At 47.6% G+C, this 11,401-nt stretch overlaps 1 long non-coding RNA gene across 1 annotated transcript in view; it reads right to left on the reverse strand.

Annotated features, from left to right (window-relative positions):
* Nucleotides 1-10,865, reverse strand: part of LOC125758790 (uncharacterized) — a 20,236-nt gene extending 9,371 nt beyond the window's left edge. Inside the window, exon 1 of the long non-coding RNA XR_007416417.1 lies at nucleotides 10,798-10,865. This is a non-coding gene — a long non-coding RNA (uncharacterized LOC125758790). The remainder of the gene's footprint in view (nucleotides 1-10,797) is intronic.
* Between the last annotated feature and the right edge of the window lie 536 nt (nucleotides 10,866-11,401).

Below are 11,401 nucleotides of genomic sequence, written 5' to 3' on the forward strand. Positions count from 1 at the left end.
TTTCTCTGTGCGCGTTCGCTCACCCATCAGAGTTATTGCATCCCAAGCCGAACTATCGGCGCACGCGTCTGGGAGCGAAGCACAAATGAAGACGAGCACGAAGAGACGCGTGGTCGGTTGATGATGATGATAGTTTTCCGTGCTATCTGCACACACTAATCGTCGAGTTAAACAGCTCCGCTGTCAAGTAATAGTGTTCCTCTCGGTATGGTAAAAAGTGGTACGTTTCCGACTTCTAAGCTTGTTATACAATATCTGTAGTTAAGTAACTGAACTGCGGTCGCGATTACTGCACAGCAATGGCAAAAGAACAACAGAGGTGTGCAGATACGGAGCATTATTATATACAATAACTTTATAGTCGAACATAAAAATGTAGGTAATACAAAGCGTAGTTGGTGTCCTGCAGAAAAACAACGCAACGAACTTGGGAAAAGTAATCAAATCTTGTTGTAAAGCATCGTTAACCAGTTTATTGCACCTGCTTGCAATTCGTTACAAGCTTTCTTACTCAATTAGAAAAAAAATCAGTTTTGCCTAAAGAGGGCCTGCAACACTTTTTCAAATAATTGAGTCTTCATCACTTTTTCAAAGGCTTCATTAAAGGAGTTCACTGCCTCAGGATGCGAGTGCCACAAAAATTTTCAGATCCTCCAAGTAGTAGCGGGCTTACGGGGATTTCTGACACGCCTTAACACTTTAGTGACGCCGAAGAATTGGTTTTTTCGTTGTCCAAGAGATCCATTTTTCCTGCCAGAGACATGTATGACGCTAAGGTGTAGGGTTTCAATTGATAGAGGTATATTGGTATTTCGAACAGTATTGATTTCAAAAACATATTTAATTGAAATATGATCAAAAAGTTATCAAAAAAACGCAACAAAAGAAAATAAGTTCTTAAGAATCAATACTACTCTGCACAGGATAAACATTAAAAAATCGAAATATATTTTGAAGGCAAACCCTCATGGAATAATACGGCAAATATAAAACTATGTAAAGAGAAAAGTTATTACATACATACAAAAAATTAAGCACTAGTGCCTTTCATGCCACTCGCAAAGAGTTTCTCGACGAGGTTGAAACAAAGGTTGGCTGATGTGGGTTGGCTTTTCGAAAATATGCTTCTTATTTGTGAGGTTGCATTCTTTCTGACGACTTCTGCGGTGAAAAGCAACACGTAGAAGCTCTACGCTGCAACCGGGGCGTTAGGTAAAGGTCCTCTCCACGCCGTCTTCGCGGAGAGAACTCCGTTGTTTCTGCAGCCGGCGCCGAATGCTCTCGCCCGAACAAAGTTGACGCCTTTCAAAGAAGGCTGTGACCTTTCGTAAGCACCGGATACGTTTAAGTCACACGCGGCAGCGATAAAACGGCCCGAGGAGAGAGCGAAACTTACCGGCGAATACCTGCTGCTGTTCCGGGGCGGTTTGACACACGCCGTCCGTGCTGAGTCTGACGAATCGAAGTGGTCTTCCGTGTTGTGCTGCCACCGTCATCCGGAGATTGACGCCCATAGTCATCGGAATCCGTCAAAATTTGCCGTTTCGTGGAGCGCCCGCGAGCAACGTCGACGCCATAACCGAGCGCTCACTTCCTCGAGCGCTCAGTTCCTCAGCTGCGAAGGAGGATTAAAAATCCCCAGGAGCGGAAAAAAGAAACAGAGGCGAAACTGATTAAAATACTGCCTCTTTTACACTTTATAAATGGCGTTAGCTGTCAATAAGCGCTGAGAGAGCGCCGGAATTAGAACTTGAAGTCATGACTACATACTATCGATGGGAATAGGCGCGGTCACGAATGTGTTAAGCGCTTTCTCCCTCCCTCGAACCAGCGAGCGCGCTGAAAGATGCGAATGGGGAGGGGTGGGGGAGGGTGAGAAGGAGGTAAGACAATACGCCCGTTCTTCAGCGCGTTATAACCTTGAGCACACTTTTTTTTCTTTCTTTTTCTTCGAACATGCGGCTGATGTGGCGGCATTCCGCGGCGACACGGTAACTACGCAGCACACGATGCTCAAATCATCCAATGGTCGTGAACGTTGGGATTATGGCGCGATCGTTTGGGTTTATGGCATCATTTGACGAGAGAAAAGTGAGCGGTTATAAATGAATTTGAGAATTAATTGTGAATTGCAGGACCGTGCAAGGCGCTATAACGTTCGGCTCACGTGATCTTGGGAGCCTCGACTAGCGATCGGCAGTGTTCTCACTCTGCTGGAAAAGTGTTGCCGGGCTTCTTTAAGGGCGAAGCAATGAACGTGGTAGCCAGAAACTGCAATGTTAACGAAGTGAGGCTAGCAGCTAACTCTTTTAGATCCGATCTTGCGTGACTCTACAAAAAGATAGTTTAAGCAAATTCACGGCTGCCTTCACTGCTGCCAGCGGTTGTTTCCGGGAATTTGTTGAACTATATAGAGAGCAGGTTGAACCCCATTGAACCCCAAGATGAACTATATGGCAATACTGTACGCGGTCGCCTGGGCAGGAGACACCACCGCGAACGATGTCATCCCCCGAAGCGTAGTAATTTGTACACATGCTAAAAAAGTAAGCGGCGTGAAGGGTGTACAACCATTCGTGCTCCTTAAAGGGGTACCGACACAATATTTCGCGGCCGAGATAGCCTACGGGATCGATTTCGGTGAACATGCGTATATAATCCGCAAAATACCAACAGCGGCTATAGCTTGGAAGTGATCTTGAAGAATTCTTGAAGTTTGCTTGAGCAATCGACATCCTCGCGCTACTGAGATCCTCAAAGCATCTCTTGGGGACCCCCTGCTTCCCCCAAGTGACCACGCTGCAAACAAGTTATGACGACGCCATAGCCGCCATGTTTTTTTGCCGCGTTTGCTCCAGCAGCCTACTTGTCGGCTGCTCGCGAACCGTGCGGAAGTGCGTCACAGTTATGTGTGCAGACGTGATCGAGCGCTGCACTCGCTAGGTGGCGATAGTTGCACCCGGAGGCTTGTCGTTTTTGAAATCGAAACTGACACTGGCCCCTAATGAGAAGCCTGTAATTAATTATCAGTCCAGCGCTGCAGCAAACGATATGCCATGTTATGAACTAACGGGCCCCCACCAACCATTGCAGCAAAAAAACTCGAGGCCAAAATTTCTGTGTCAGTAATCCTCTAACAGTAGACATCACTGTATTGTTGTGGTTAAAGAGAAATGGGAAATTCCTATTGCGAGTATTGACATTCACAATATCACGCACAAGCTGAGAAATCGTCAAACGAAGAGTATCGCTAGAGGCAGCGTTCAACGAGTACAGCTTTCTTCGTCAGATGCTGCCCTAACGAAGAAAATGACGAAGAAAGTCAAGTATCCTTGACGAAATCATCGCTCCGGTGACATTGTTTGGCGACTTCCCACCATCGATGCCTTAATTCCGCCTCTATCTTCTATCTTGATAGTGCAATTAACAAACTGTTGCTTCCTCTTTGATGCCACAGCCTGTGACAGCTTACGGCTCGAATTACAGAAATGGGGAGAGTCATAAAAGAGATAGCAAAGGCTGGTGTACATAACAATCTGTATAGATACGATTGAAACCGTTGGGCTCCATGCACATTCCTTTGGTCGATCTGCCACTGCAGCGAAGGCTCCACTTGGGACAGCACTGCTATCTGTAATGAAGTTTCTCCTGAGACTGTATGGCGAGAAATATGCGTGTAAAGACACGGTTCCTAGTTCTTGAGTGTTAAAAAGTTAGGAAGTTCTAGCAATGTATGGGTCACAAAAGCAGAAAGAGCACTTCCGCGCCGTTTTGCGCATGCGTACGAGAGCGAACATGGATGGCCTCGCGCAGTGGCAGGCACCGGCGGGCGTGCCCCGGTGGTAACAACCACGTGGGCGGAGTCTTGGTCATTGTTCTCGCTAATGACAGCGTGCGCGCACCGGCCCACCGGGAATGACAAGCACCGAGAGCCAGCAAGCGCCGCGGCCTGCAAGCCGCACGCCCGCCGCTAACTCATGGTCGTCGTCGTCTCGGCGTTCTAGCCGAGGCCTAATTACGGCCGAGAAGGCCCTAACGACTGCCGCGACTGCCATTCGGGGCCGTCATTAATTCTCGTCGACCACCGGATCCATTAGCCGGCAGCAATGATGAAGCGCACGCGTAACTCCCGACGTCCTTTCTCTTGCGTCTGAGCCACCGCTCTCGGTCCCATTCCTGATTGTTTCTTGGCAAGCCGCCAAGTCGAGAGAACGCTACCACGAACAACACCAAAATGTTTGCACGGCCAGCCTTGGTTGGTTTTTGGCTTGCAAAGCGCCTCGCCTCCACGCTTGCTTACCTTACTCAGACGCACTTCAGGATAACACTTCGTTGAACTTGAAGTTTTGACGAAGTAAAGTACCAGCTTTTCGTTCGAGTGCTGTCACATGTACAACGCCATTACGTAGTCGCGCGTACGATACCATCGAAGGTTTCCTGGACTCCAGTCTTGGCAAGATTAACTTCAGAAGCATTACTGAATATCATAGTCATGGGCCACATTCACAAATTTTCAGTATTTCAGAACTTTTTCTTCAATTTAAAATCCTGGCTTTAGGCATAATTGTCATTGCTTAGCGGCACAAAAACAACTGGTTGGTTTTTGTAGTCCAACGCCGAACGACGTTAAAGACCATGTACCAAGTGTTCTATGTTGGTACGTAGTCCTGGTTGAAGGGCATGTCGCAAAAATGTGGCATGGTCACACCTGCTGAAGTCCAGGGCAATTCCACAGTGGATGCGTCGAGTTGAAGCTGTTATTTTTTTATATGGTTTCTCCTAGAAGACAAAAAGAACCACATGGGTTGCGGTGTGAATGCGAAAAGGAGAAGGCGGTCGCAACATGACACGCAACCTGCTCAATGCCAGAGTCCTCTCATCGAGTGAGCTACTTGTAGTTGATTCACCCCTGTCACTGGCAATAGCATTGACACTATCATCTGTTATGAACACTTCCAGCCAAACAACTACTTTGTTAATAGGATTGAGATTATGAAGTCGAGAACATGTAAACTCTTTCCAAATAACAGATGACTCACAGTACAGGCTTGAAAAGACAACACGGGAAAGATACTTGAGCCTATGGAACCAAATTAACTGCAGTATTGGTGTACGAATTCGGACTGGTTAATTCGTTTAAGCGCTGTCGTTTTAGCGCTGTTCTTATATTACAACTACAATTTTCTTTTCTGCAAAGCTTTAACATCGATAGCCAACACCGTGTCACGTATATAGTCGAACATTGGCGCTTGCTTCAAAGGACTAGTACTCAGCACTTTGGTTTGGGCAATTCTGATCACGAAAGCTAAAACAAACAATTCGGGAAGACTGCGCGTTGTATACTCAACAATCACCGCGAAACACCTTTAGATATATTGAATTTCCATGCGGACTTCCCAAGAGCCAGCGACGCAGACAGTATTCCCGCAAAGAAGAAGATAGAGGGGGGAGGGGGAAAGGCAGCGATGCTAACTAGACAGTGTCTAGTTTGTTACCCTACACGTTAGCAAACAGATAAGGGCGTAAAAGAGAATAACAGAAAGCATGAGTGCGCACAATTCACAATACACTTGAACAGCGCAGTTTGTCTACAGGCGACCACTTATTTCCGTTGCCTTCGAGGAAATACTTTTAGAAAAAGTGAGGTTCAACGGAGCCGAACCAATCGAGCCGACGAAGTTGTGCAAGCAACGAACACCCACCCGAACAAAAAAAAAGAAAAAAAGGCGTGCTACAGCAAGAAGTGGAAAGAAGAGGAAGAATGCACAACTTGCAGCGCCATTATTCCCAAACTTATCGCCCACTAACAACGCTACGTGTAGCGTTTCGTCCATCCTCTTCTTCTTCGCGACCATCACGCCACGCTTCTTCCTGCGCGCCAAAAGAACGAAACACGCGGAGGCGTTGCGCCATTGTAACCACGAGTGGTGGCGAGGGCACTTTTCCTCGCTAAACGGAGCGCGCGCACGTCGGCGCACGCGTAAAAGTAAAAGCCAGGACGACGATTCATTATACTATACCGTATAGCCAGCGTTGCGAGCAGCACACAAACACGTTGCCGCCGCATCCCTGCAGGCGGCTTGCCGCAATAATCCCATTTCCCGAGCGATTCAATTTGCCACTCTCGCGTGTGAGAGCGAAACAAAAGCGGCCTTTAACGAACTTTGAGCAGCTATCTGCAAGGCTTGGCTCTGTACTCCGGTGGCGCGACGAGCCAGAAACAAAGAACGCAATAAGCAAACGAAACTTGCCCCACGACACGCGTATTTTACCAAGCGGCCAGGCTGCACCGACAGCTGGGTTGGGCCGCAAAGTTTTCTCTGCTTTCTGCCTCGGCTGATAATAGCGAGAGAGGCGACGACGCGGCGATGTTATTCATTGTTACTTACTCGTCTCTCTATGCATCCGCCGCCAATATTGTGTTCACTTTCGCACTGCGTAGAATGCAAATGAAGGCCGCCACAGCTATACGGCATAGTGGTAGAAAGAAGATGAGACCAGAATTTAGCGCGAAAGCCTACTGGTGAATAAACATCAGCTAACAGCGGCGTGCGAAAACCGAACTCGTCGGTTCTCGCTCGTTTTTTTTTTTTTTTGCTGTTTTAGTTGCTTCGGTAATTAAGTGTCGCGCCCGGGCGCGCGTATCAAGTAATGCTATACATGTTGTCCTTGTGGCATAGTACAACGCCCCTCTTGCTCCCCGCACGAAATCACGGACTACGTATCTAGTGTTAGTGATTGTACCATTTAACTAGAAACTTCGGTAGGCGTATGAGAACTGAGAATGAGCAGCAGCGGTAACAAATAACTCGAGAATTTACGACAAAAATGAGAGTTGTCAGACACACGAACAGCCTGCGATCCATATAAATAGATGACTATGTTTGAAATCAATACTTAACCCAACTGGGAATCATAACCAGGGGCGGCGCCAAGATGGGTGGGGGTGGGGGTGGGGGGGGGGGGGAGGGTTGCCGCAGGAATTAGGCAAAACCCACTACCGAGTACAGCAGGTGCGAGCGTTAAATGAAAACTCTGCTCGGTGAAGTGGAGCACGTGAAACACGTGAAAGAGAGAGTGAGAGAAAGAGGTAGAAAGCAAGACAAAGAGAAAATATGCAGAGAGAAAGAAGGACAGGAAGCGAGAGAGAAAAGAAAGAGAGAAAATAGAGAGAAATGAAGGGAATAAAAAGAGAAAGACGCACAAAGACAGAGAACGACATAGAAAGAGATAGAAACAGAAAGGAACAGATACGAAAAAACAGGTGCAAGAAACAGAGAAAAGAGAAAAAAAATACAAAAGATGAAGAGAAACACGGAAAGCCACCCAGCTGCGCTCTTGCTTCAGGCTCGGCACCAATAGAGCGAAGTTGCGAGAATTTTTATCTTAGTTATTCGTTGCTGAATTCGCAACCTGCTTCGATATGCTAGAAAATTTAATGCCAGCTGGAATGCGGAGTACCCCCACAAAGGCCACGAATACCTTTACTGACTTAGACAGAAGTTCAGGGAAGATAGAAGTTTACCCGCCACGGTGGTCTAGTGGTGCTCGACTGCTGACCCGCAGGTCGCGGGATCCAATCCCGGCTGCGGCGGGCGCAGTTTCGATGGAGGCGAAAATGCTTGATGCCCGTGTACATAGATTTAGGTGCTCTTTAAAGAACCCCAGGTGATCGAAATTTCCGGAGCCCTCCACTACGGCGTCTCTCATAATCATTACCGGGGTTTTGGGGCGTTAAACCCAAACAATTATTAAGATAGCAGCTTGAAGATATCACAAATACTTGATCGTGGGTTTTCACTGGTGGCAACGTTTCGAGAAGCTGACTTGTCTTAGTCAAGGCAGCAACAGAAGACAACACCACTTGCCGAAGCGTTTGCTCAAGCGACACACATGTCCAAGGATATTCATCTCTTTACTGACTGAGAACACGATGCTGACGGTTGCTTTCCGAGGAGACAGTGAAAAGTAAAGCTTTCGCCTTGTCGTTCAAGCGCTCTGTTTCATGAGAGAGCATGTGAGTAGCTATACGCTGCAAGCGTTGCAACACCAGCTACCTTTCGTGTCTCTGCGAGCTAGGCATAAGGAACCACTCGTCCTGTCGCCGAAGCGAACGCCACTATACCAAGAGGCGCTTCCACTGCTTGTTTCTCAAACGTTTCACAACGACATCATACGGTGATTCGTATTTTGTTCCTTCCCACGTCTCGCTGCCGGACACACATACACACGCACCACAAAAAGCTCAACTTGAAAGACCGAACGAAAAGGGAAGCAGCCGCCTACGTGATCTTTCCGTTTCCTGGAAAGCAAATTTCCGCAGGGTCAACAGAGCACAAAGGAATTCTATTTTCTTTTTACTTGCCTTACAAGTGCCGTCCTACGATGATGTAGGCTGGAACCTTCGGACGTACAGCGCCCGTCATCAGACCACGACGCTTGAAACGATCAGGAGCACAACATCGTGACATCTTCTCGCTTTGTTCGGAGACCTCATTAATCACCGGCGCTCGCCCACTACATTCGTTCAGTCTTTCTTCTCTTTTTTTTTGAAGGGAGAATAGTTCTTCCTGAAGAGTCCAAAGCACCTTCGCCACCGTAATCACTAGATCGAAGAAAAACATAGGCACCTGAAAAAAAAAAGAAGGAAAGTGAACCGTTATGTGGAAACTAGATGACACAAAACGAGCGCAGCTTAGCACTGAGCATTTCTTTCCCAAAAATTGTTCCTTCTATTCCTTGTTTTTGTATTCAAATAAGAAGGCGGGTAGCGACTCGAAAAAAAAACTCAGTCTGCAGGATCCTCTAAATAATTCACCCTCGCGACTAGCGCAGGAATCTTTATCATTTTCGTCGACGACTGGATATTGCCGTTGTACGGGTGCTCGCCGTATACCCTTTTCTTCTGAGCGAATTCTCAGGCCCCCTTACTGTACCTCGAATCGCACGTGCCATTATGTCGGCAAAAAAGCGAATCGCCCGCGTCATTTGTAATGTTTCAGCGCTTCCGAATGCATTCGAAAGTGAATCTTATGAAGGGGAGCGCTTCTGCTGTACCCGTTGCTAGAAAATCACCGCTAACCAAGAAGCGAATAATCCTCACAGTAATGAATTGCAAATTTTTCGAAAAAAAAATGAGAACCTACTTTTTTTTTATAGAGCGCTTTCCGTTTCTCGGTAGAAACAGGGGCCAAACCCACAAAACTTTTGTTTGCACAGTTTTTTTTCTTCTTCTCACCACCCACGTTTGTTAATAATGTGTAGCCAGAACTCAGTGAAATTTTCCATTTGGAACAATTTCAGCGTGATGTGCCTCGGCGAAAGCTGCAGGGAACCTCCTGTGGTGCTCTTACAAAGTGAGAGCTTTTTGCAGAGGCTTTTAGCGGTTTCTGAAAAAGGTTGCCTTGGTCGATCGTGGTTAAGCCAAGTTTGTCGAGTGAAAGCTCGGGTTTGCTTATTTAATTTCTTCGGGTTTTACCTCCCAAAGCCGCGATATGATTATGAGGGACGGCGTAGTGAAGGGCGCCGGGAATTTTGCCCATCTGGTGTTGTTAACATGCACCTAAATCTAAGCACACGTCTAGAGCATTTCGCCTAATTGAAATGCGGCCGCCGCTGCCGGCATTCGATCCTGCGACCTTCGGATGAGCAGTCGAGCCCCATAACGGCTAGATCACCGTGGCGGGTCGGGTTTGCTCTCTTTGGGAAAGCAAGAGACCGTTGGTTTGCAGAGATTTAACTATATCGCATGTCTTGGTTTAGCCAGACATGCGTTATAGCCAGCCGCTTATGTCGCAGCAATTACCGCATCTACAATCCGCCTTTTTTCCCGATGCCACGACAAATGAGGCCTATCTATAGCGGAAAATCGCGAGACGTCTCTTCAGCTCGGAAGCTTCGTTCGGGCAATACCAGTTGTCCCGGGACCTACCAAAACCGTACCGAAACGACAGAGGACAACGCAGGGAAATGTAAAAGTGGACTGTACCACAAGACAGCATAAAAACGTTGCCCGAGCCGTCGGCGCTCTCGGCGCGGACGCGCACTGAACTTTGACGCAGCCAGCGCCTCTTGTGGTGTCGGCGTGAAAGAGTGACGTTGAGCCACTGTTCGTTTTTGCGAATGCGCCGCGCTAGCTTTCGGAGAACTGTTGACCGGGGTTGTGAGAATGGCGCGTGGAACGAAGCACGTCAATAACGCGCTGATATGCCGGATAAACGTCGCCGCGAACTGAGCGGCGAGAAATTTGAGCCATCTCGCGGGAAATATACAAATTGGCATCACCATATGACGAAGCATGAAGGACAGGCGTTTTCTGGGTTTGTGCCTGGAGGAGTAGAGCTGTCGCTCTAATGCCATCTTCGACAAATCGCAGCGGTTCGCATCGGGGCGTCCAGGCGCTACGACAATAGAATCTTTTAGGGAGTTACGGAAATACGGTACGAAATACGGTAAAGCAGTGCGGTAGCGCTCCTCCTTTCCCGGTCGTGCTTTTGCCGGTGAAGGCACCCACACAAAATAAAGCGTTTTCAAGAATCACTGTGGGGCTGTCACGCCTCATTGCTGATTGGGACACTAGAGGCAATAACAATCATGTTAGAGTGAAAGCTCAATGTATGACAACGTCTAAAACGGCAAATATCAACAGCAGTGCCCTATGTGATATCGCGGTATCGCGATGCGCCGAGTGATAAGTCAAACCGATCCATGGATGGGTAACAACTGCCCTTTTTGATGGAAATCGTATATAGAGATGATAGCATTGAGATATAGCGCCCCCTATACACTACACAACACATTCCCCCTCATAAAAATTAACAACACACAAAAGTCAATCTATTTTCGCGCACTCACTTCACAGCACATGACACAATTGATGTTTTTACAGTCAGAAAAGCTCGTAGTTGGATATCGTGTTGGCATTCTTCTTGTTCGTTCCAGCCTGGTGCGTGATGCTGTGGTTGGGCAACTGCGACTGAGAGAGCCTGCTCATCGGGAACCTCGAACAATGGGCCGTTACTAGGGTTGTGCACGTCAGAATGGTTAGCGCTTCACTGGGTGTCTTCCGATGGCCCCACTTCCAATTCATTCATGACTATAGGATTTTTTGGCTTAGCCATCTTCCCTATGTGAAGATCCTTGTCGTAGGAAAACCCTGAGGCCGCACTGCGTCGCGCTGTAACCGCGTCAGCTAGTGCTTGTGCCTGTCCTGTCCCTCCTTTACCAATTACTGTTAACTTTGATGCGTTCCATTTCATCACGTTTGCTAGAAGAAACGAATTCGTGCCCACTCGTCTCTCCACCTGGATCGGCAAAGAAAAATTGTGTTTCGTTTTCGGTCCACCTTGTTTTACTTTTACGAAATCTACTGGCTCGATGACAGACGCTCTGGCACCTCGTT

Source organism: Rhipicephalus sanguineus, chromosome 6 (genome assembly GCF_013339695.2).
Source record: "Rhipicephalus sanguineus isolate Rsan-2018 chromosome 6, BIME_Rsan_1.4, whole genome shotgun sequence".
NCBI classification, from domain to species: Eukaryota; Metazoa; Arthropoda; class Arachnida; order Ixodida; family Ixodidae; genus Rhipicephalus; species Rhipicephalus sanguineus.